We start from the raw sequence: 22541 nt of genomic DNA on the forward strand, positions 1-22541 counted from the left end.
TGCATAGCTCTGCCCACTAATCTCCAGGCAAGCTTTATTTGTTAGAGCACAAACAAAGTATCACCATATCATTTCTCCTCACTATGGAACAGCTATTGATGGGGCTTAGCTTGTTCCTCAAATACTTTCTCAGTATTTGCATTTGATGCCTTACTGATCTATGGTTAATTACACAAGATTTCAACAAACGTATTTTTTGGATTGCTATGATAGTTGCATTATATTCTTCAGTGCCTTTTCCCTGAACCTGCATGATTCTTTGCCTCTAAGATTATGATCTACAGTTTCCCTCAAAAGTCATAAAATCAAAACAACTCTGGGATACCATCTTACTCCTGTCAGAATGGCTAAAATCAAAAACACTGAAAAAATTTTATGCTGGAGAGGATGTGGAGAGAGGGGAACACTCCTCCACTGCTGGTGGGAGTGCCAACACATACAGCCACTTTGGAAAATGGGAATCAATCTACCACAAGACCCAGCAATTCCACTCTTAGGCATATATCCAAATGAGGCAAATTCATACAGCAAGGGCATCTGCTCCACTAAGTTCATAACAGTATTATTTGTAATAGCCAGAACTTGGAAGCAACCTAGATGCCCCTCAAATGAAGAGTGGATAGAGAAAATGTGGTACATTTACACAATGGAGAATTACTCAGCAGAAAAAAACAGTAGAATCTTGAAATTCGCAGGTAAATGGATAGCACTAGAAGAAACCATCCTGAGTGAGGTAACCCAGTCGCAAAAAGACAAACATGGTATGTACTCACTCATATACGGGATTGACATGTAAAACAAGCTATTTAAAATTAAAATAAAAATTTTTTTAAAAGTTTGTGCATAGACAGGCTTGTTAACTTATTCCACAGAAGCTTTCTTTATTTCTTACTGGAGTTCTATATGTTTCTACTAAACATATAAAAGGTTACATGTCCAAGTAAAATTGTTTTGTCAAGGTTATATTATGCACTGCAATATTGTCTTATTAATATACATACCTTTTCACGTTGGTTCTTTTGATTTATGAACACATTTTCATTAAAAGATCTCAAAGATAAATGGGGATAAATATTCTCAATAGCTTATTAAACATGTACTGATACAAATATCCCTTTTGGATCTGAACTCCTGAGCAATGGAAACAAATAGAATTTGGCCAATATTAAATTAAGTATTTTTTGGTATAATAACATCAACAAAAAACTATAGATATAGAAGAAGGTGAAGAAACCCACCTCAAAGGGAGGGAAAACATATTCAACAAAATCACAAAAGAAATCTTTCCCAACCTAAAGAAAGACATACTAAGGTAGTGATGGCACAGCCTTTAGTCTCAGCACTTTTTTATTATTAAAAAATTTTATTTTTAAATTTAAATTCAAATTAGGAAAAAGGTTTCTTCACATGTCAATCTCACATCCTTCTCCCTTTCCCTCCCCTCCTCCCACCCCCCTCCCACCATCTACCCAATTCCCCCTCCTTTCCCCAAGGAGGGTGAGTTCTTCCATGGTGGTGTCCATAGTCTGTCATTTCATCCAGGACAGGCCCTAAAACCTCCCCCCAAGAGTCCAGGGTGAGAGTGCATCTCTCATTGTGGGATGGGCACCCAATGTCCATTTGTATGTCAGGAATAAATACTGGTCAACTACCAAAGGCCCCATAGATTGCCTAGACCTCCTCATTGACACCCCCATTCAGGGGGTCTTGATCAGCCCCATGCTGGATTCCCAGGCATCAGCCTGGGATTCAAGAGTTAACCCTTGTCAGGTCTGCTGTTTCTGGGGTTTGAACCAGCCCAGTATTAATCCCTTTGGTCATCAGTCCTCTCTCTCTGTTACTGGCTTTCTTGAGTTCAGCTCAGTGCTTAGCCATGGGAGTCTGCCTCTGCCTCCATCAGCCACTGAATGAAGGTTCTGTTTCCCTGACTCTCCATCCATGGGATTGTAGGCTGGCACTTCCCAGATCTATGTCTAAAATCCATATACGAGAGAATACATGCCATGTTTCTCATTTTGTGACTGCTTATTTGTCCAAAGTTCTTTGGTTGAGGGGCATCTAGGTTGCTTCCAAGTTCTGGCTATTACAAACAATGCTGCTATGAACATAGTGGAACAGACATCCTTGTTGTTTGAATGGGCATCTTTTGGATATATGCCTAAGAGTAGAGTTGCTAGGCCTTGTGGTAGGTTTATTCCCATTTTTCTGAGGAATCTCCATACTGATTTCCAAAGTGGCTGTATAAGTTGGCACTCCCAGCAGCAATGGAGCAGATTTCCCCTTTAACCAGAACCTCTCCAGCATAAATTGTAGTCAGTGTTTTTGATTTTAGCCATTCTGACAGGAGTAAGATGGTATCTCAGAGTTGTTTTGATTTGCATTTCCCAGATGGCTAAGGATGTTGAGTTCTTTCTCAAGTGCCTCTCAGCCATTTTACACTCCTCTATTGAAAATTCCCTATTTAGTTCTGTAGCCCACGTTTTAATTGGTTCCTTTGGTGTTTTGGAGACTTGCTTCTTGAGCAAATTTGGATATCAGTCTTGCTGACTGTGTCCTTTGCCTTACAGAAGCTTCTTGGTTTCAGGAGGTCCCATTTATTAATTGTTGATCTCACTGTGCTACTGGTTTTGTTTTCAGGAAGCTGTCTCCTGTACCAATTCGTTCAAGGGTACCACCCACTTTCCCTTCTAAGAGGTTCAGTGTGGCTGGATTTATGTTGAGGTCTTTGATCCATTTGGACTTAAGTTTTGTGTTTTGTGCATGGCGAAAACCCTGATATTAACCCACACATGTATGAACGTCTGATCTTTGACAAAGAAGCTAATAATATACAATGGAAAAAAAAGCATTTTCAACAAATGGTGCTGGTATAACTAGATGCTGGCATGTAGAAGAATGATGATCAATCCATGTCTATCGCCATGCACAGGCCTAGGTATTCTATTGAGCCATGGTTAGTAGATCAGTATTTATACCAGGTATACAAATGTACTTTGGACTCCCATCCAACAATGAGAGGTGCACTCTCAACCTGAACTCTTGGAGGAGGGTCCAGGCCCTGTCCTGGATGAAATGATAGACTATGGGCACCCCCATGGAGGGCCTCACCCTCTCTGGGGAAATGAGGGGATATTGGGGGTGTTGGTGGGAAGGCACGGGAGGAGGGGAGATAAATGTAGAGGGACCTGGAGTTGACATGTGAAGCAACCTTGTTTCTAGTTTAAATTTAAATTTGAAATAAAAAATATCAAAAAAGAACCATTTAGTTGTTGCCATTGATCAAGCTGCCTTGATCCAGTCATTCTGCCAATGAAAATCACCAATCACAAGGCACCTTTATCCTGCCTACTCCACTCTAAGTACCCTAGAGAGCATGAGAGCAAGAGAATGTGTGACTTTTTCCCTCAGATTTTAAATGATCAAGTAGGAAGACAAGACAAGGCCCAAGGGCTTGCTGCTCCAAAAGTCATTGGCTAAATGGAGCAAAATCTCACAACACTTCACCTTTTTTTTCTAAATGAAGAAGTTCTAATCCTAACAAAAACAACTATAAAGTATTATGCAAAAGAAAGAAAAGGTTCAACTTTCTTCTTGATCATAAGTAACAATATTTTTAACTAATCCCCCTATCATTAACAAATACCCATAACTCAATGTGGGAGGAAAAACCACCCATCATGTTTTAAGTTTCTCCCTACAGGATCCTGAAAATAAGATTTAGGTTAATTTTCAAGATGTATATTTTTGTCCAGTCTCTGCATAATGAGCAAGTACAGGGCTTGTCTCATGTCCTGGTTAATGTAGACCGTGAGGCTAGATCACCTCAGCTAGTCACCTCAAACTTTTTTGGAACAGTATCTGTGAGACTGGATTATCTCAACAAGTCAACTCAAAATTGTTATGAGTAGATAGTAGTCCAAAGCTTATCATTAGTTGGCATTGTTCAGCATAATGGTGATGTTACAGTCCTGATGAAATTGTCATCTTGGGGCCTCATTCTCCTTTTGGAAATTTCAAGTGTTACTGTTGTGGTCATATTTCACTGTAGCAAATTCATTGAGACTCAAACCAGAAATCATGAAGGGGAGGTTCTCCTTGGCAAGTTATATCTGATCAAATGAAAAGCATTTGTTAGTTTTATAGATTACTTTAGATTATATGGCATGCTTCTTGATGAACAATCATCTCTTCTAATTAAGAGGTGTCTCAATTAAATAAAATCTTTAGCAATTTTGATGGTATCCATATTATTTCTTCATGTGTAGAAAAAAAAGCAAAACCTCTTCCCAATTTAATATATCTTCTGTTTTCCATTTGAAGGTCAAGATATCCTTGAAGTATACTGGTTGGTTTAATCCCAAAGTATTTTATATTATCCAGTCTCTCTCTGCACCTTTTATGCATTAAAAATTAAAAGTTAATAAAGCACTATGCAATATATTTTGGTTGTTCTTTATCATCCTTTCTGTTTATTTAGCATATGCTTTAGAGTTCAGTTTGATCTTTCTATAACTGACTGCCCATAGGATTGTGTGGTATGCCTGTAATATGCTTTATATGCTTTATAAGCTTTGTAAGCAAAAAAACCTTTCATTTTCTTAGAGACATATGCTAGCATACTTTCTGTCTTTATTTGTGCATATATACACATGATGGCCACAACTTCTAGCAAATGTGTAATTACCAAATCAGCCTTTTCCAAATCCAAAGACGTTGACCATTGAAACTGAGTAGGCACCAATGGTGTGGTGTCCATATTTTAGTTTTCCAAATTCTACAAAATGGAACACGTCCATCTGCCATATTTCATTCATTTGATTACTCTTTGCGTTGTTTCCTACAGGCAGTGGAATCTTGTTGTATAAATTTCAAATAGGTCATTCTTTTATAATTTCCTTCCCTTGTTTCCAAGTTATGGAAAGGTCTCTTTCAAACCTTTGCTATTGATATGGTGTTTTTAAAATGAAATTCTAAGACCTTTAATACATTTCTAAACAATAATTGATAAATGCCATCATTACCTTTTACTAGAGAGCTGTACAGACCCATATAGGATCAGATGTGATATTACATATATGATAATTTGTCCTTGATTATGTCTTGTAAATGAATAAATAATAAGTGAATTCCGCAGTTTTAATATGTAAAACAACTCTTTCTACATATTATGAATTAGTAACTATGTTAAGAGGTTCTTTATGGTCCATTAACACCATAAGAATAGCATATAATTTGGACGTTTATATAGAATTTTAAAGACTTATATCCACTTTGCTTAAATTTTCTCGTTTGTAACCTGCCTTTCCTGATGTATTTGCATTAGTATAGACTGAAGGGTCTCCAGTTATTGGTGTTTCCCTTACAATTCATGGAAGGATCCATCTAGTTCACTTTCTACCCACGATATGTCAATTTTATCATTAATAAAATGTTCTACATTTTCTCCTGGATCAATTCTTGCTAATTGATGAAGTCTCTTTTTTTGTTTTGTTTTTTGTTTTGTTTTGTTTTATGAGACAGGGTTTCTCTGTTTTGGAGGCTGTCGGTCCAGCCTGGCCTCAAACTCACAGAGATCTGCCTGCCTCTGCCTCCCGAGTGCTGGGATTAAAGGTGTGCACCACCAACGCCCGGCTTGATGAAGTCTCTTTTCCTTTTAGAATCAACTCAGAGATATTTCCACATAAGCTTTAAGTTTCTTACTTGGTTTATGTGGTAAAAAGATCCATGCTAAAATAATAACTTCCTTTTGCATTAAAATTCCTGTAGTGGAATGCTTAGAGTATATTACTAGAATGCACTTAAGCTTTGGATCCACACAATACTCATGTGCAATCTGTAATTCGTTTTCCACCAATGCATATTCTTTCTTAGTTTCACCATTAATTCCCCGGAACTATATAAGTCCTTTTCACCATATAAGGTTTTGTTGAAATGAATCAGTTCATCAGGTTTTATCCTAACAATGTGCTATAGATGTGAATTATCTCCTACCAATCTCTGAAAGTCATTAAGAGTCTGCAACTGATTTCTCCTAATTTGCACCTTTAAAGATTGAATTTTTATAAACCTATTTTATGGCCTAAATAATTAATAGAATCTCCACTTTGTAAATTTAGGAGCAATTTATAATCTCTAACAGGGCAAACTTTGGTTTACTTTAAACATTCTTTCTAAATTAGCTACATTTGAATGACATAATAAAATGTCATCCATGTAATGATAAATTCTAGATTGAGGAATTAGTTTCTGTATTATTTCCAATAACTTCTGTGCAAAATATTGGCACAGGATGGCACTATTTAACTTTCTGTGTGGTGGCACCTTCCACTGATATCTTTTAACAGGTTGAGAATTATGCATCATGAGGCAAAATTTTCTCTATCTTTTTCTTGGAAAGGTATACTGAAGAAACCGTCTTTTAAGTCAATTGCTATAATATACATTCTTTAGGTATCAGAGAAGGCAACGGTATCCTAGTCTGCAGAGAGCCCATTGGCTCAATTACTTTATTGATGACTCTCATGCCTGTAAGCATTCTCCATTTTCCACATTTCTTTTTAATAACAAATGCAGGAGAACTCCAAGGTCTGGTAGATTCATCAATATGTCCAGCATTTAGCTGTTCCTGAGCCAGCTGTTTTAGTGCTTCTAGATTCTCTGAAGTCAAAGCCCATTGCCCCAACCAGATGTGATTGTAAGCTAACCATTTAAGTGTAGGTATTTTGGCCCATCTCTGACTTTAATCCTTGTTTTATTCTGGTTTTGTTCAGCCTGGATGGTCAGTGACTGTTTTATATATTTCCTTATAATATTTTTTCCATAAATATGAAATGATTTATGACTTGATATTAATACTGGAGCAATGTTAATATGGGTATTCCATTGCTGCAACAGATCATGACCCCATAGATTATGGCTATATTAGCCATATATGGTGTTAGCCTTCCTCTTTGTATTTCTGGCCCTATAAATTCAACCCATACCGTGCTTTGTTTTACCTTAGGTAGGATTCCAATCCTTAAGAACTGAGCATCTACTTCTGAAAGAGGCCAGTGTGTATGCCCACATTCTGTAGTAATAATGGTGACCAGTAACCTTTCAGATATAATATTATTAATTTATACTCTCAGTTTTGGTTTTTGGTCATTTATAGAAGTTTTCCAAAATATACTTTTTTGTTTTCTGCTTGAATTTTTATTCCTTCTCCAAAGCTATTCTACCATCCAGTACAGTGTGATTTTTTTACAATAGTCACTGGATTTCCTAATTGTTCTGAGGAGGATTATCTTCCACGGTGACTGGGAATGACTGGACCAATTTCAACATGGGGCCCTTTGAGAGGCCTCCTAAAGATTTTCCCAATTATAAAGGGTTGCTTTGTTTGTCTCTTGTTGATATGCATTCATTGGTACAATATTGGCTTTTGCTGCATCTTCTGCATAATACATAAGTTTGGAGCCTTTTACTTGTGCTATTCCTAGAAGCATTATTTCTAGGAATGCCTTGTCTACAATTTCTTCTCAGATGGACACAATTAAAGCATTTGTTATTTTGACGTCTCCTCATAACTTTGGAGATAGCTTCTCCTACCCAAGACTCAGTGTTATAGTCAAAAGACTCAACATTGACTGTGCGCAGGATTCATTCATCCATTGGTACTGATCTGATATTTAAGGGCCCAGGAACACTTTTGCATTCTAAAATAGCATTTTCAAAAGGTAGAGACTCAATGAGTTCTCATCTACCTTCTGGATCTGCTACCCCTGTTGGTATAGATTTAGTCAATCATTGCAAAACATCACTAAAAAGTTTTTTTTGGTCTTATATAACCTTAGTACATTACTCAATTATTTTCCCTGGTTTTTGAATCTCATTCCTAGCATCTAAGGCTGCTGTATGGCATAGGGATAAGATGTGTTCATTGTATGTAGTTTGGCTACCTACATCAGCATAACAGCACTCATCAAAAATCTAATCTTGGGAAGCCTCATAACCTTTTATTCTGCCTTGATGTTCATGGGCCTTGGACTCTTCACTCAAATATGACTTCCACTGCAGCTGTGGATCAAGTTCTAGAACAGCTGAGAGTAATTGAAGCCAGTCTCTTGGAGTTATTCTATGTCTTGTAGACCATGCCTTTACTAACTGAGTAACATATGGTGAAAATATGCCATAAGCAATTACCTCATCTTTAATATCTTTTAAATCTTTCACATATTTAGGATCCCATTTGCATTCTCTAATTCCTTCAGAGTGTTCAGTATTTGCTGGCTTTTGGATAATAGTGACAGGATAGACTATAACAGGTGATGATGATTATACAAACTTTGGTAGGTCATCCCTGACTCTGAAAGTTACTGGTAATGTTAAATCTTTGTTATTTTCTGTCTTTAGTATGTTAGCTTTTGGTGTGTCAGTTTTAAAAATGTTTTATATGACCTGTAATCTATTCATCATTGTTTATCAGATAATTTGAACTTCCCAGATAGTAAAACTTCCAACAATTTCACTAACTCAATCAGTTCCTTGTTCTCTTTATTCACAAATGATATTAGAGATTTAATATTTTCATTCTTAGATATTATTTGTATGGCATACAGATTGCCTCCCAAAACTATGTTTCATCTGCAAGCTTGCTATTACTCTTAGACATGGAATGATTTTTTCTATTAAGAGTTCATTATCATGTTCCATTGTATGAATTCTGTTTGCCAAATTAGGATTGTCAGTTTTAATTTTACAAATTCTTTTTGCTGATCTCTCATTACCAGTCTGTAAATTAAAGCCTGTATCATTTCTATAAGTTCCTCATTCCTAGCAATAATTTCTATAAGTTTCCCATGCTTAGCTCTATTATCCAATGATTTCTTTAAGGATATTATATGGATTATCAATCTAATAGCTAGTATGTATAAGTGTGAATGTATCCCAGATAGGTCATTTACCTCTTCTAAAATTCAATCCATAGTAGAAGCAAAAAATTTTTAAATTCCTGGATGGTAGTATTAGCCACCATTGTTAACAAATTGCAAAAAATAATAAATTAATTTGTTATCTTATAATGTAAAAATATCCAGCAATTTACCTTAGATCAAATCCTCAGATGTTCTTTCCTGTTATCAACTTAACTTCAAGTTGCAATGATGGTGTTTGGCCAGCTGGTGCTATAGATGTGCTGCCAAACCAAGTCCAAGAATACTGAAGCTCTGTTCTGACATATCCCAATGTTGTTCAACCTTTGGATTCTAAGCAACAATTCAAACAAACCAAACATAAAGGATTTTGTTAGATAGAAATGGAAAAATAAGAAACCTGCATGCACTGATTGCCAATCACTGATCAGGATGCAGTGGGTTGAAGCCATGTGTGATAGGTGTGCAGTAGCATGAAGCCATGCTCTGTGGATTGAAACCATGAGCTGGATTGGATATGCCAGCTCCAGGAGGTCATGAGCTTTGTCAATGTGTCCCTTAGTCTAAATAAAGCTGGGTCAAACCACCCAATTCAAGAAAAAGATTCTATGGATTGTTTAAGCCACTGGTTCTGGGTAGAGGAGAGTAGCCATGACTCAAGTGCTTGACTGAGTGAACCCGCAATAGCTGGTGGCTTTCTTATGGCTTGAGTAAGACTTTTGCGGGGTGATATGCCCTTGTCCTGCTGTAAATATTCTGGCCACCTGGATACCAAAATTTAAAAGGATTTTGTAATGGTCTAAGTAATAAAAACCTGGAGTCAAATATAGAAGGAAATGATGAGAGATCAAAGAGAAGGAGTAAGTCACTGCCACACCTTACTTCCTTAGTGTCTCTACAGATAAGAGGAGGAGCTCCTATTTCTCCCTGATTATATCCTGTTTTGGCCCAGAAACCTCACTTCCTGTCTGTCTGTACAGACTTCAGACCTCTATGCTTGGCTGTTTACCCTGTAGAGAATATATATGGTCTAAAGAGTCAAAAGTAAATATGAAGGAAAAGAGATTTGTGACAATAATAGTACTTGGATTTTGGTCTTCTTCTATCCCACAGTGGATGCCACTTCTGCCATGAGACAAAGACTCTGAATTCATTTAACAACATGCTTGGGTTTAGAGAAGGATACGGTGACACTCCAACTCCAAAGCCAACTTTTCTTAGTCAGCACTTTCTTCTTATTAAAAAATAAAGAGACATTGATTTTTAGGTAGTGAGAATTTACCCTGTAGAGAATATTGTTACCAACATATAAGTTTTATCTTTGTTTGGTAAATATAATAAAAAAGTTTTGTAATGTAGCTGCCTAGATGCCCAAGTTCACTTGACTTCTTTAAGATGGGTATTTTTGATTTCCTATAAAGACAAAACAAATCAATCAAACAAACGAAAACCATAACACTGCCTCCTGACCTTTATAGGGTGAGGCTTGTTTGTTTATTTATTTATTTGAACAGGTTGACTTGCCACAGTTGTTGATTAACTATCATTTCTACTTAGTAAGACGTCTCTCATGTTCAAATTGAATTTTTACTAATTTTGATGGTATCCATAATTTTATTTCCTTTGGAAACAAAAGCAAAATCCCTTCTCCAACCTAACACATATCCTGGTTTCCATTTTGAGGTCAATACATCCTTAAAGTACACAAGCTGTTTTAGTTCAGTAGCTGTTTTTCTATCATTCAATGTCTTTCCATGACTGTCCTTTGCTTTTCATTAACATTTAGAAAATTTAGGGTTAATAAGGCATTATGTAATCTGCCTCTGGGGTTATTTATTATCTCTTTCTGTTTTTCAACTATTTCTTTAAAATTACAATTAGATCTTTCTACAGCTGCTTGTCTTATAGGATTGTGTGGCATACCTGTTACATGCTTTATATTATAATGTATAAAACAACTGTTTTATTTTACTAGAGAAATATGCTGGAGCATTGTCTGTTTTAATTTGTACAGATATTCTCATGATTGCCATGACTTCTAATTGGTGTATAATTACAGAATCAGCCTTTTAGGAACTCAAAGCTTTTGACCATTGAAATCCTGAGAATGTATTTATTGTATGGTGTATGTATCTTAATTTCTAAATTAATAAAATGAAGCACAACTGTTTGCTAAATTTTATTGCTTTGCATACCATTAGAGTTACTTCTTGTAGTAATGGAGATTGATTATACAAAGAACAAGAAGTACACTTATTCACATTTTCCTTGGTTTTTTGCCAAGTGATGGAAAAATCATTTTTTCAACTCTTTGCTATTGACATGTTCAGGTATGTTCTTGATCCCTGATCTCTGCAAGACCTTTATCATGAAGGTGCTTTGGATTTTGTCAAAGGCTTTTTCAGCACCTAGTGAGATGATAATGTGGTTTTTATTTTGCAGTTTTTTATATGGTGGATTACATTAACAGATTTTCATATGTTGAATTGTCCCTGCATCCCTGGGATGAAGGGTACTAGATCATGGTGGATAATTTAGCTGATGTGTTCTTGTATTTGATTTGCCAGTATTTCATTGAGTATTTTTGCAATAATATTCATGAGGGATACTGGCCTGTAGTTCTCTTTCTTATTTGTGACTTTGTGTCACTTAGGTTCCAAGGTATTGCAGCCTTGTAAAAAAAGTTTGGCAATGACCTTTTTGCTTCTGTTGTGTGGGAGAGTTCGAGGAGTACTGGTATTATCTCTTCTTTAAATTTCTGGTAGCATTCTTCACTGAAACCATCTGCTACTGGACTTTTTTTGGTTGGGAGACTTTTGATGACTGCTTCTATTTCATTAGAGGTTATAGGTGTTGTCCTTGTTTAGGTCCAGTTCCACTAGCTGTAGCAGCCATATTAGTGAGACATCCTGGGTGTATCTTGTCTGTCATTTTTAGAACACAATTTAACAGAAAAAAACTGTGTTTACTTGACATTTACAATCTTTCTGTCCCATCTCCTGCAATGACAGCAGAGCCTTAGGTAAAGAAATTGTGTTTTAGTGTATCACATCTACATTTTAGAGCACTTATGGTTTTCTGTCTGTTACAAAGAAAATTTTTACAAAATCTCAATCCTAGACAAAGAACTACAGGCAACCAAGTAAAGTTGAGAGCAGGAGGAATAGTCTTCCCTAGTGAAGTGCACACCAACAGTTTATTCAATATCAAATATTCAACCTCAATAGAAATTAAATGTCAAAAATACATAATTTGCTGAGATCTCCTGGCCTGGGGACTGCAGCCAGATCAAGTCACTACCAGAGGACCAAGCAACCAGAGGCCTGCTGAGAGTGCTAGTTTACTCCTGCCCACACTCAGAGCAGAGGTGAGATGTGGCACCCACCTTGGACCAACTTACTTCATCTTGCACTTTCTGGGATCTCCTGGCCTAGAGACAGTAGTCAGGTTGACTTGCTCCCAGAGGACCAAGCAACCAGGAGCCTGCTGAGAGTGCCTGTCTACTCTGGCCCCTACTCAGGACAGAGGAGAGGGAGTGCCTCAGAACCACCTATACCCACCTTGACACCCATCAGAGTATTGGAACTGCTTGAACCCACAAGAAGTGAACCTTGGACCCAAACAAACCAGGAAAGGAAGAGACTCCACCTGTACTCATTGGAAGAAGGGATGGGAAGAGAGCAATATAAGAACATATTCAACAACAGAAAAACCAATATCACATCACCAGATTCTAGGGACTCTAGACCAGCAAGACCCAAACATCCCAACACATTTGAAGCAGAAGAGAATGACCTTAAAAACAATTTCATGAAGATGATAGAGACCCTAAAAAAGAATATAAGAAAATCCTTTAAAGTCAAATCTGTCAGAATCACACCTGACATCTCCATGGAAATTCTGATAGCCAGAAGGTCCTGGATACATGTTCTAAAAACACTAAGAGACCACGGATGCCAGCTCAGACTACTATACCCAGCAAAGCTTTCAATCACTATAGATAGAGAAAACAAGCTATTCCATGACAAAACCAGATATAAACAATACATATTCACTAATCCAGCCCTACAGAAAGTACTGGAAGGAAAACTTCAGTCTAATGAAGGTAACTATGCTCACAAAAACATAGGCAATAGATAATTCAGGTTTACCAAATGCCAAAAGAATAAGTGGTGTAAATCCACAAACAATAACACTACCACCAACAACAAATCAAAAACAAACAAAAATTAACACTCGGTGATCCTTAATCTCCCTCAATATTAATGGTCTTAATTTGCCTATGAAAAGACACAGGCTAACAGGATAGATATGAAGACAGAATAAATGCTCCTGCTGCATACAAGAAACACAATTCAACTTCAAACACATATGTTACCTCAGAGTAAAGGGTTGGGATGAGATATTCCAATCAAATGGACAAATTGCAGAAAACCTGCAAACTCATAGAAATTGAATAACACCCAATTGTACCATTACTGGGTCAAGGAAGAAATAAAGAAAGAAATTAAAGGCTTCCTAGAAATAAATGAAAATGAAGACACAACATACTCAAACCTGTGTGACACTTTGAAAGCAGTACTAAGAGGAAAGTTCATAGCACTAAGTGCTCATATGAAAAAACTGGAGAATTATCACACTAAAGAATTAATGATACAACTGAAAGCTCTAGAACAAAAAGAATCAAACTCACCCTGGAGGAGTAGATGGCAAGAAATAATCAAATTGAGGGTTGGAATTAATAAAGTTGAAAAAACACAAAGAATCAATGTAACAAAGACTTGATTCTTCAAGAAAATTAACAAGATAGACAAAACTTTATCCAAAATGACCAAAAGACAGAGAACATGCTAATTAACCAAATCAGGGATGAAAGGGGGGACATAACAATGGACTCTTTGGAAATCCAGAGAATCTTCTATACTCCACACAATTAAAATCTAAAGGAAATGGACAATTTTCTGCATAGATATCACTTCCCAAAATTAAATCAAGAACAGATAAGCAGCTTAAACTGACCTATAACTCCTAATAAAATAAAAGCAGTCATCAAAAGTCTCCCAACCAAAAAAAATAAATAAATAGCCCAGGCCAGATGGCTTAATTGCAGAATTCTACAGAAATCCAAACAGCTAATTCCAGTACTCCTCAAAGTGGTCCACACATTAGAAGCAGAAGGTTCATTGCCAAACTCGTTTTACAAGGCTAAAATTACCTTGGTACACAAGCCACAAAAACACAAGTAATAATGAGAACTAAAGACCAATGTTCCTCATGAACACTGATGCAAAAATACTCAATAAAATACTAACAAATTGAATTCAAGAAAACATAAGATATATCATCTACCATGATCAAGTAGGTTTCATACCAGGAAAGCAGGGATTGCTCATCATACAAAAAGCTGTCAATGTAAATCATATAAACAAACTGAAAAAGAAAAACCATATGATCATCTCACTAGATGCTGAAAAAGACTTTGACAAAATCCAACACCTCTTCATTATAAAGGTCTCAGAGAGATCAGGGATAACAGGAACATACCTGAACATACTAAAAGAAATATACATAAACCAACAGCTAACATCAAACTAAATGGAGAGAGACTCAGTGCAATTCCTCTAAAATCAGGACACAAGGATATTCACTCTCTCCATACCTCTTCAATATTGTATTTGAAGTTCTTGCTAGAGAAATAAGACAACAGAAGGAGATCAAAGGGATACAAATTGGAAAGGAAGAAGCAAGACTTTCACTATTTGCAGATGATATGATAGTTTACATAAGTGACCTGAAAAGTTCTTCACAGGAACTCCTACAGATTATGAACACCTTCAGCAAGATGGTGGGATACAAGATTAACTCAAAAAATCAGTAGCCCTATTATATACAGACTGTAAATGGGCTGAGAAAGAAATCAGAGAAACATCACCCTTTACAATAGCCACAAACATCATAAAATATCTTGTGGTAACACTACCCAAACAAGTGAAAGACCTGTATGACAAGACCTTTGAGTCTTTAAAGAAAGACATTAAAGAAGATACCATAAAATGCAAAGATCTCCCAGCTTTTGGATAGGTACGATCAACATAGAAAAAATGGCAATCTTACCAAAAGCAATCTACACACTCAGTGCAATCCCCATCAAAATACTGGCACAATTCTTCACAGTCCTTAAATGAACAACAATCAACTTTGTATGGAAAAACAAAAGACCAGGGTAGCTAAAACAACCTTGTTCAATAAAGGAACCTCTAGAGGCATCACGATCCCTTATTTCAAGCTCTATTACAGAGCTATAATCCTGAAAGCAGCTTGGTATTGACACAAAAATAGACTTGTAGACCAATGCAGTCTAATTGAAAACCCTCTATTAACCCACACACCTATGAACACTTGATTTTTGACCAAGAAGCTAGTATTATACAATGGAAAAAAGAAAGCGCCTTCAACAAATGGTGCTGGCATAACTGGATGCTGACATTGAGAAGACTTCAGATATATTCATGTCTATCAACATGCACAAAACTGAAGTCCAAATGGATCAAAGACCTCAACATAAATCCAGCCACACTGAACTTCTCAAAAGAGAAAGTGGGAGGTACCCTTGATCGAATTGTTACAGCAGATCGATTCCTGAATATAACATCAGACACTAAGATCCACAATTAATAAACAGGACCTCCTGAAACTGAGAAGCCTCTGCAAGAAAAAGGACACAGTCAACAAGACAAAAAGGTTGCCCACAGATGGAAAAATATATTCATTTACCCCACATCTGACAGAGGGCTGATGTCCAAAATTTACAAAGAACTCAAGAAGCAAGTCTCCAAAACACCAAAGAATCCAATTAAAAAGTGGGCTACAGAACTAAATAGAGAATTCTTAATAGATGAGTATAAATTAAGAAAGTGCTCAATATCTCTAGAAATCAGGGAAATGAAAATCAGAAAAACTCTGAGATACCATCTTACTCCTGTCACAATGGCTAAAATAAAAAACACCAATGAGTTTATGCTGGAGAGGATGAGGCAAAAGGGGAACACTCCTCCACTGCTGGTGGGAGTGCCATCTCATATAGCCACTTCAGAAATCAGTATGGATATTTCTCAGGAAAATGGGATTCAGTCTATCATAAGATCCAGCAATTCCACTCTTAGACATATACCCAAATGATATACATTCACACAACAAGGACGTCAGTTCCACTGTATTCATACATAGTAGCATTGTTTGTAATAGCCAGAACCTGGAAACAATCTAAATGCTCCTCAGCTGAAGAGTGGATAGAGAAAATGTGGTACATTTACACAATGTTGTATTATTTAGTGGAAAAAAAACAATGGAATCTTGAAATTTGCAGGCAAATGCACAGCACTAGAAGAAACCATCCTGGGTGAGGTAACCAAGTCACAAAAAGACAAACATGGTATGTACTCACTCATATATGGATTTCAGACATGGATCAAGGAGTGCCAGCCTACAATCCTACTGCCAGAGAGTCTGAGAAACAGCATCTTCATTCAATGACTGATGGAAGCAGAAGCTAAACACTGAGCTGAACTCAAGGAACCCAGTGACAGAGATGGAGGATAAATGAGCATAGGGGTCCTGACTGGGCTTGTTTAGCCCACAGAAACAGCTGACCTGAACAAGGGGAAGCTCTTGAACCCCAGACTGATGGCTGGGAGTACAGCATGGGACTGATCCAGAACCCCTGGATATGGATGTCAGTGAGGAGGCCTAGGCAATCTGTGGGGACTTTGGTAGTAGATCAGTATTTGTACCTGGCATAAAAAGAGACTTTATGTGCCCATCCCACAATGAGAGATGCTCTCTCAGCCTGAACTCTTGGGGGATGGCCTAGGCCCTGCCCTGAATGAAATGACAGACTATGGATATCCCCCATGGAGCACCTCACCCTCTCTGGGGAACAGAGTGGGAATTGGTGAGTGGGGCATGGGGCATTGGTGGGAGAGCATGAAAGGAGGGAAGGGAGATGGAGTGGAGCTGAAATTGACATGTGAAGCAACCTTGTTTCCAAATTAAAATTATAAATAAATAAATAAGTAAAATACAAGAATGTAAGACAAACAAAAAAGTGTATCAGAGGGCATCTATGGACAACACATTTTACTTACCATTAATTAATGTCAGTTGACAGGAAAATCATTTCATGGAACGTCCCTATAATGTGCCAATGCTAAAAACTAACATTAGCCTCTCGAAGTCAATCATGCTATGGTTTCTGCCTCATTGTTTTTAGACTTGTTCATATTAAAAAATAACAGTAAATACCGGTAAGCAAATTTTATTGCAAAAGAGTGATTCTAAGCAGAGACCATACATGTGAACATACATGTGCTGTTTCCAGTTTCATTTATTCCTAGTCCTACATTGTATTATACATATAGAGAAAGGGGGCCTACAAGTGCTAAAGACAAATATTCCTAGCCAGCATGACAACTCAAAGCAAGCTTAACTGTTCACAAAAAAAATGTGTTATTACCAGGAGGAATGAGATCAGATATGCCCAATGTTAAAAAAACCCTTCAGGTGACTGTTTTTCTAGGAAAAAAACAGATAATTGTTTATATAATATTTATAGAATTGTAGCTCACCTGCCACTGTTTTGCTTCTGTAACCACAAGACTTTCTGCTCCCTTCATAATAAAATACTGGTACCATGCATGATAGTTGGAAAGAAAATGAACCCCAAAGGGAGTGGCACTATTAGGAATCAAGACTCTGTTGGAATAGGTATGGCCTTGTTGGAGGAAATGTGACACTGTGGAAGTAGGCTTTGAGAATTGATATGTGCTCAAGTCATGCCCAATGTCTCATAGTACTTCCTGTTGCATAGCTATTGAGATGTAGCACTCTCAGTTTAGCACAAAGTCTGCCTCACCATGCAGCACCATGATTATAATCAACTAAATCTCTGAAAGTGTAAACCACCACAATTAAATGTTTTTCCTTTATAAGAGTTTCAGTGTCAAGGTCTTTTCACAGCAATAGAAATCATAATTATGACACCATGATAACAGAGCTGTGACCCCTTGTGAAATTCATATCCCATCATGCTTGCCAACAACCACCACACCAGCATTAATGAAAAGTTCCTAATTTGTGGCTCTTGTCTATATAAGCCACCTCCTTATGGACTTGGAGTTGCCTCATTAGACTTACAGTCACAAGAGTATATACCTTCTGCCTGGTCTGTGTGGCTCAATAAAAATTTTGTCTTTTATTTCCTCTGGAAAGTCTTTAAAAATATTTGTCATTTTGGCAAGCAATACTTGTACATACTTATGGTATATAGTGTATTATTCTATACATGCATACAGTTTGCAATGATCAAGTTAGGGTACTAAACACTTCTATATCTGCAGACAGATAATACTTTCTGCTGGGAAACCTCAAACCCACTGTGCCAGCCCATTATTAAATAAATATTTTTTGTGAAATTCCACCATTCCACTATGCAGTAGATAACTATCACTTGTAAAGCCTAATATATGTGTACGCCGATACTCACTGTTCATTGATCCTCCATCCTTTCTACCCTGTACCTTTCTAACCTCTAGTGACTTCTGATCTACTTCCTACCTCTACAAAATTAACTCTAGCAAACCCATTATGTGACAACCTGAGGAATTTGTGTTTCTGTCTCAGTCACATCATTTAGCATAATGTTGTCTGGTTCCACCACACTGATGCAGCTGAGAGGACTTTTTCTTTTGGTGGCTGTATGATACTCCATTGTATGTGTATACCATACTTTCTTCATTCATATATTTATTAGTACCATAAGTAGAATTTCAATAAAGACGTTAATGAAACTTATTTCCTATACTTTCATATTTCCTGTAGAGAGCAAGTTGGATTGATTTCTAATTTTCTAGATTTTGATTTATCACGTACCTGCATACTTCGCAATATTACCATCATTTATTGTATGCTTTTTAATCTAACATATATCATGTTATTATCATGCTATCGTTTTCCAAAGCAGAGTCTCTTGTAGCATACATTTTCTCCACTCCCATGACCACTGCCATTAATATTGTACCTCTGAAATCAGACCAACTTCTTTAACATCCATCTTTAATGAAATCAAACTACTCCAACCACTTCCTATTGGTGAGTATATAGGTCTTGGACCAATGGCGTCTTGAAATTCGCATGCAAATGGATGAAACTAGAAGAAACTGTGCTGAGTGAGATAACCCAGACCAAGAAAGGAAAACATGCTATGTACTCACTCATAAGTGGATATTATAAATAGAGCAAAGGGTATCCGTCATGAAATTTACAACCCCAGAGAATCTAGGAAACAACGGGGACTCTAAGGGAGACATACATGGACCCCCAAGAAGGGGAAAGGGACAAGATAACCTATGTAAATTGGGAGCACAGGGAAATGGTGAGGGAGGCAGGAGAACAAGGAGGGCAGAAGGGGACACAGGGAAGGAGAACATGAGGGATCAGGAAGTTTGAGCTGGGGGAAGAACAAAGAAGGAGAGCAAGGAAAGCAATACCTTAATAGAGTGAGCCATTATAGGTTTAAAGCAAAATCTGACACTAGGGACATCTCCAGAGTAAAACAATGATGACTCCAACTAAGAATCTAAGCAATAGTGGAGATGCTACCTTAAATGCCCTTCCTCTATAGTGAGACTGATGACTATTTTTTTAAAAATAATTTATTTCATGCATTGGTATTTCATCCACATGTGTGTCTGTGTAAAGGTGTCAGATCCCTTGGAACTAGAGTTACAGACAGTTGTGAGCTGCCATGTGGGTGCTGGTAATTGAACTCAGGTTCTCTGGAAGAACAATCAGTGCTCTTAACCACCGAAACATCTCTCGAGCCCCGATTGGTGACTATCTTAAGTGCCATCATATAGCCTTCATCCAGTAGCTGATGGAAACAGAAGCAGAAATTACAGCTAAGCAGTGAGCCAAACTTCTGGAATCCAGTTTTAGAGAGGGAAGTAGTGATGAGCAAAGGGATCAAGACCTTGCTGGGGAAACACACAGAAAGATCTGATCTGAGTAAATGGGATCTTATAGACCCCAGTCTGATGGATGGGGAACCAGGCCTCCTGAATATGGGTGTCAGTTTGGAGGCCTGGGCAGTCAATGGGGCCTCTGACAGAGGAACTACTATTTATCCTTAGTGCACGAATGGACTTTTTGAGCCTATTCCCTATGGAGGGATACTCTCTCAGCCCAGATACATGAGGGAGGGCCCCAAATGAAGTGACATAATTTGATGATCCTGTATATTTATATTCTGAATTTTCTTTTATGTAGTCTACAAATACCTTGCTATTCTGGAGATGTTATGCTGGCTTTTGGGTCAATGCTTATTTTCCCCTGAATGTCTCTCCTCTGCATTTTATTTTCACTAATGTCATTGTTTCCGTATATGATTATTTTAGTTTCTGTCATTTACATTGGGTGGTTTTCTTGGGTTCTGAGGATCCTGGGTCTTACATGTAGAAGGAGGATTAGGGTGCCAGGGCAGAAGTTACCAAGGGACACCTATAGAGCAAGATGGACTTAAGAACTTTCATCAGAGATTCTTTGGTCTGTTCATTTTCCAAGCATGAATAAAAAGATGTATGCCTCACTGAGCACTTCGTGTGCTAAGTGAGGGAAAAGTATTAGGGATGGAAATGGCCAGTTTATCTCTGTTTTCAGTACAGTAGCCATACTACAACTCCAACCTGGTACTTCATCCTCTCTTAAGAACAAACCTACAGTCTTCTGACTATGGAAATAGGCCAAAAGCCAAGTTACATAGTGAAGGAGAAATGTTGTAAAACCTAGCTACTTCTTTAACTGATTATTAGGCAACCTCCTTCATATTAGCTTCACCCTTATATGCTGGAGTCTGATGTATCTCACACTGATCCTTAGTTTCACTCATTGCTGGGTTAGATTTAGGCTATTTATAATAGGCTCTTAATTTTCCAGTATTCTTTTAACAACTTTCAGTATTTTAGGATTTGTTGAAGTTTTATAACAAACCTTTTCCATGTTCTCAGAGACAAAGTTGTCTGTGAATTCTATGTAGTACTTTTATTGCACATTCACCTAAATTGTTTCCATGATTTGTAGGTCTTGCAAATAATAGTGCTTGAAAGTTATTTTTGTAAATAACTATTTTTTAAATCTGTATAATATAAATTAAAGCATACCCCAATATACATTTTTCTTTATGCCTTAAACATAAGGTGAAGCAAAACCCAGATATAATTCTTGCCTCCAGAAAGTCAAAGTAACTCCACCAGTCTTTAGCAAGTGATGTTATTGCTTATACACTTTCAACTCTAGGTATAGTAATAAATTGGATAAAACTATGAATTTTGTAGCATGTATTATAAAGAAAAAAAGCATTATATAGAAATTATCAAATGGGGTCTTAAGGACAGGAAGATTTGTTTCCCAATAGTATCATGATGAAGTAAGCAAAATCCTCTGATTTCACACAGGTCAGGGAATATCTGTGGCATGTCACATTAGAAAGCTGGAATATGATGGTTGAGACATGGCCAGAGAAATCTTGCTGGAATCCCATGGATGTCTCTGTCTGCTAATGCAGGAGTATTAAACTACACAAAATATGGATGTCCTATATTTTAGTGGAAGAGAAATCAGTTACTTGAAAAGCCAAGAAACCTGAGAATCCAAAAGTCCTCACGCTGCTCTCCAGGTCAAAACCGATACACAAAGAGAAAGAGTCTCTCCCCCTAGCTCTATTTATCCCAGATACATTCTACATACCTGTGAACACACCCACACGGGGGTAGTTAGCACTATGGATACATGAATTCTTTCCCTACAATTACCCTTTTAGTCTAAAGAAAAGATTTAGACTTAAGAAAAAAACTAAATTGTATGAATATACAAAATGGCTCACATATATATAAAGCATATATACATAGAACGTTATAAACAAATTATAATCTACCTATATCCTACCCTAAGGATATCTATCCCATGTAAATCCTAAACTTATCTGAAAGAGATGCTCAAGTCTGAACACCTCCTTCCAATCCCAAACCTAAATAATTGAAAACTAACTCTAACAGGTGTGAACTATCCTGCAATATCAACTGTAGGGAAAGGGGTATAGTATACTTAAAATTACTCCCTGCTGAAGCGGAATGATGACTCCATGGGATCCTGTAGGAAGAAAATATTAGTATAACTAAAGTCTCATTTGCATTCAGTCTCTGTTGGCAGCAGATGCTTTATTGAAATTCTTGACTGAAGTTCTAATGTCGATTGAAGCACTTGTATGAAGCTCTGACCAGCTTGTAGAAGGTGCACCATTTCAGTTAACTGGTCCCGAGTTGTGTAGAATGATGTGGTTCCAAACTGGTTTCAGGATGGTACTTTTCAGATGGAGTTGATGATGTGGGGCCCTATTTTCTTTCCAAAATTGTTTAAGATATTACTGTCAGGAAATTCCTTGTTCTCTGTGGAAAACTCAAACATTAATGTTAACAAAGAAATTTTCAATTTTTATATGTATGCATGCCGGGAAAGGCAACATTAAGGAACAAGGTTAAAGTGAGGGAAATTAGACTTTCAGAGAATGAACCAAGTTTA

Source organism: Mesocricetus auratus, unplaced genomic scaffold (assembly GCF_017639785.1).
Source record: "Mesocricetus auratus isolate SY011 unplaced genomic scaffold, BCM_Maur_2.0 Super-Scaffold_100029, whole genome shotgun sequence".
NCBI classification, from domain to species: Eukaryota; Metazoa; Chordata; class Mammalia; order Rodentia; family Cricetidae; genus Mesocricetus; species Mesocricetus auratus.